The sequence below is a fragment of the Pseudomyrmex gracilis genome, unplaced genomic scaffold, assembly GCF_002006095.1.
Source record: "Pseudomyrmex gracilis isolate BER0280 unplaced genomic scaffold, ASM200609v1 scaffold_3878, whole genome shotgun sequence".
Taxonomy (NCBI): Eukaryota; Metazoa; Arthropoda; class Insecta; order Hymenoptera; family Formicidae; genus Pseudomyrmex; species Pseudomyrmex gracilis.
This window is the reverse complement of record NW_018024462.1, coordinates 1-5,060: the sequence shown is the minus strand read 5'-3', so window position 1 is coordinate 5,060 and position 5,060 is coordinate 1. Positions and strand designations below refer to the sequence as shown.

General features: G+C 37.2%; 2 pseudogenes; both read left to right on the top strand.

Annotated features, from left to right (window-relative positions):
• The first annotated feature begins 321 nt into the window (after positions 1 to 321).
• On the top strand, positions 322 to 991 carry LOC109863265 (annotated as a pseudogene).
• Positions 992 to 1,863: 872 nt separating this feature from the next.
• Positions 1,864 to 2,541, top strand: LOC109863264 (annotated as a pseudogene).
• Positions 2,542 to 5,060: the final 2,519 nt, after the last annotated feature.

Here is a 5,060-nt window from a genome sequence, read left to right as displayed (position 1 = left end):
TCTGGACAATATCATACACCGTCGACTTGGGGTATCCGAAGAACTTAATAATTTCGTTTGGCGTTCTTCCGGCGCAGACACCTTCAATAACCGCCGCTCTTCAATTATATTCCGGCGTCTTCCTGAACGACTCGGCCATTNTAAGGTTATTAATGTCTTATCGACGTCTCTAACCTATCTTTAGGTCATATGGCACCTACTGCTGCATTCTAATATGATGGGAATGTCAAATTCAAATTTGTCCGGATTTAAGTGGCGGACCCTGTATATATGTATACATAGGTATTATGAACAAATGACTATACTCAACAAATCATAAAGATATTGGAATTCTATACTTCATATTTGCCATATGAGCAGGTATAATTGGATCATCAATAAGAATAATTATTCGAATTGAACTCGGGTCATGTGGATCTATTATTAATAACGACCAACTATATAATTCTATTGTAACAGGACACGCATTTATTATAATTTTCTTTATAGTTATACCATTTACAATCGGAGGATGTGGTAACTTTTTAGTCCCTCTAATAATCGGGTCACTAGATATAGCTTACCCTCGAATAAATAACATAAGATTTTGACTTCTACCACCATCAATTATACTACTTACCCTAAGAAGATTTATTAATTCAGGTGCCGGAACTGGTTGAACAGTATACCCCCCCCTCTATCCTCAAGAATGTTCCATAGAGGAGCCTCAGTAGATTTAGCAATCTTCTCACTCCATATTGCAGGAATTTCATCAATCATAGGAGCTATTAACTTCATTTCCACATTTATTAACATAACCCACAAAAATTTCTCAATGNATAAAACTCCTCTCATAGTTTGATCTATTCTAATTACAGCTGTACTACTTCTTCTTTCCCTTCCTGTCTTAGCTGGNGCAATTACAATACTACTAACTGATCGAAATCTTAACACCTCATTTTTCGACCCGTCTGGTGGGGGAGATCCAATCCTTTACCAANACTTATTCTGATTTTTTGGACATCCTGAAGTTTATATTTTAATTTTACCAGGATTTGGAATAATCTCCCATATCATTATAAGAGAGAGAGGAAAAAAGGAAACATTCGGATCATTAGGAATAATTTACGCAATAATAGCAATCGGATTCCTAGGATTTATTGTATGGGCTCACCATATGTTCACAGTAGGAATAGATGTAGATACACGAGCCTACTTCACTTCAGCAACAATAATTATTGCCGTACCCACAGGAATTAAAGTCTTTAGATGAATTACTACATTACATGGAATTAAAATAAATATAAACTCCACCCTTCTGTGATCATTAGGATTTGTATTTATATTTACCATGGGAGGATTGACTGGAATTATACTATCAAACTCATCAATTGATATTGTTTTACATGACACATATTACGTTGTAGCCCATTTCCATTATGTTCTTTCAATGGGTGCCGTATTCTCAATTTTCGCAAGATACATTCACTGATTCCCCTTTATTACTGGTTACACCCTTAATAACTTCTTACTTAATATCCAATTCTTAACAATATTTACTGGAGTAAATATAACCTTCTTCCCCCAACACTTTTTAGGTCTAAGAGGCATACCTCGTCGTTATAGAGATTATCCAGATACATTCCTATCATGAAACATCATTTCTTCTATAGGATCCCTAATCTCAATCATAAGATTAATTTTCCTAGCTTTCATCATTTGAGAATCTTTAGCATCCAAACGTAAAATCATCTCTATATTCCACCAAAATTCATCAATAGAATGAATACACTCATACCTCCAATATTCCACAGTTATAATGAAATCCCATCAACAAATTAATTTAATATGGCAGAATAAGTGCTATGGTGTTAAGCACCATATATGAAATTTCAATTTCTATTAAAAATCAATACATGAATCTTAGGTCTCCAAAACTCTAATACACCAATCTACGATATAATAATCTTTTTCCATGGCTTCACAATAATAATTTTAATTTTTATTACAACACTAATTTTTTTAATCATAATATCATTCGGATTAAACAATTCTACTAACCGATTCCTTCTAGAAGGAAATATTATTGAAATCTTATGAACCATTATCCCTATAATTACACTAATTTTTATTGCAATTCCATCTATTAAAATTCTATACTTCACTGATGAAATATTAATAAATAACATAACCATTAAATCTTTAGGGCACCAATGATTCTGATCATATGAATACTCCAACATTAAAAACCTAGAATTTGATTTTTTCATAACAAACAAAAACGATTCCTCATTCCGTTTATTAGACGTTGATAATCGTTGTATCATTCCTTATAATTATCCAATTCNAATACTAACTACATCAACAGATGTAATTCACTCTTGAACCGTCCCATCTTTGGGAATTAAGATAGATTCTACTCCAGGTCGACTCAACCAATCTATAATCTGAATAAACCGACCAGGTTTATTTTTCGGGCAATGTTCCGAAATCTGTGGAATTAATCACAATGTCATACCTATTGTAGTTGAATCAACAAGAATTAAAAATTTCAAAAAATGAATTTTATCTACCTCATAACCGATCATAATATATTAATACATTAAATGACTGAAAACGTACGTTTTGATTTTTTTACTCAACTCATAGTAAAATAACGATTACTTTTAATGTAAGAATTAGTTTATAAAAACATTAAATTGTCAATTTAAAAATATTAATTTTAATATTCTTATATTCCACAAATAAGCCCTTTATATTGAATCCCCTTACTATGCTTAAACATATTTTTATTATACCTTGCTATTTCTTCAATTTATTACACCATTATTATTACCCCCAAAAAAACCCCAAAAATAACTTCTTTAAAATCTTATAATAAATGATCCTACTTTTATTAAACATATACTTCACAAATAAACCAAATTTTACATTATAATTATGATACTAAATCTATTTAGAGTATTTGATCCGTTCACATCTAACTCACTTTTATTAAACTGAATAAGAATAATAATTTTTATACTAATAATTCCTATAACATTTTGATTAATTCCATCACAAACTCATATATTATATAATTAATCTAATTACATCTTTTATCTTCAAAGAATTTAAAACCCTTCTACAATACTCATTCTCTAATATCATTCTCTTCTATTCCATATTTTTATTTATTTTATTCAACAATTTTATAGGATTATCCCCCTACATTTTCACAGCTTCACGACACCTATCTTTAAGACTATCATTATCTTTAAGGCTGTAAATTAAAATTACCACTTATAGATTAATTAATTTTTTTAATGAAATAATAGCACACTTAACTCCATCAGGGACCTCATCAGTATTAATACCATTTATAGTTATTATTGAATCAATCAGATTAATTATTCGACCATTCACCTTAGCAATTCGATTAACAGCTAATATAATCGCAGGTCATCTACTCCTAACTCTCCTTGGATCAACAGGACAGGAAATCTCTCTTTTTATTATCTTAGCTATTATACTTATAAGACAAATACTATTGTTTATTCTTGAAATCTCTGTATCAATTATTCAAGCTTACATATTTTCAATCCTATCTGTACTTTATTTTAGAGAATTATATGATAAATAATCAGCCCTTTCATTTAATCACCCCAAGACCGTGACCCAATCTCACCTCTTTAAGAGTTATAAATAATTTGTAACGATGCAAATCGTTACGGCCGGGACCGACCACCCGTCTCGGCCAAAAACACGGCGCTTAGCGCCAGATAATAATTCAGAAATCAGCGTATATTAAATATACGCTGACGGCCGCCCGCACCGCGCGTTTCCTTGCGCCACGAAACGGCCTGCGCGCCGTCCCCGCACTGCGCGCTACCCCGCGCCTACAAGTACCAGCTGGTACCGTGCCCGCACCGCGCGCCTCGTCGCGCCACGAAACTCACCGCGACAAACAAACATCTGTTTATTCGTGCATCCTTGTCAACCACCGCTCCGAGGAAAATTTGGGTATAACAGCCGGCCCGAAAATCAGGGAAATCAAATCTGCTCCGATCTCCGGGTCTAAGAGTAGCACTCAGGAAAGCTTCTTCTCGGTCGGGCAAACCGACAGCAACTCAGCGATCCGCTCCGCTCCGAGGGAATCTTGTATTCTCCGCCGGGTAAACCGGCATCCGCTCCGCTCTAGAGGGAATCTTACATTTTCCGCCGGATAAACCGGCATCCGCTCCGCTCCAGGAGGAATCTTGTATTCTCCGCCGGGCAAACCGGCCTTCGTTCCGCTCCGCTCCGGGGAATCTCTGGATTCTCCGCCGGGTAAACCGGCTTCCTCTCCGCTCCGTTCCGGGGAATCTTCGGATTCTCCGCCGGGAAAACCGGCATCTCGTCCGCTCCGCTCGGGGAATCTTCCGATTCTCCGCCGGGAAAACCGGCTCTCTCTTCGCTCTGCTCGGGGAATTTTCCGATTCTTTGCTGGGAAAACCGGCTCTCTCTCTCTGCTCCGCTCGGGGAATCTTCCGATGCTCCGCCGGGAAAACCGGCTCTCGGTCCGCTCCGCTCGGGGAATCTTCCGGTTCTCCGCCGGGTAAACCGGCTATCTTCCCGCTAGAAAACCCTCCGGGAATCTCACGATTTTCCACCGGAGACGCCGGTCTGCTTTCCATTGAAACTGTGCGTGGAGAATAGCGTTTTCTCCGTCAGGCCAACCATCTCTTTCCGTTGGAGCCGCTCTAGGGGAATAAGCGAAGAGCGACAGTCAGAAAGCCTAGCATAGAAGAATCGGCCGAACGACAAAGTCTACTTTCGGAAGAAAGTGACTTTTTGGCGTGGTAAATAGTTTTCCGCAAGAACCGATATATACAGTTTGCAACGCGACCGTATATAAATCTCTCTTTCAATAGAAAAAGAGACTTTTCCCGCGATAAAGACGGTTTTTTGCGATAAGACGCGTTTTCGAGCGTCACCACGGATCTTGCGCTTAAGGAAACAAAACATCTAGCCAAGGCCCCCGAACGGCCTTGACCGAGTCGCGCCGTTTAAATCACCGCTTATCTGCATACTTTAGTTTTTGTATATATTCCTTTCCGGAG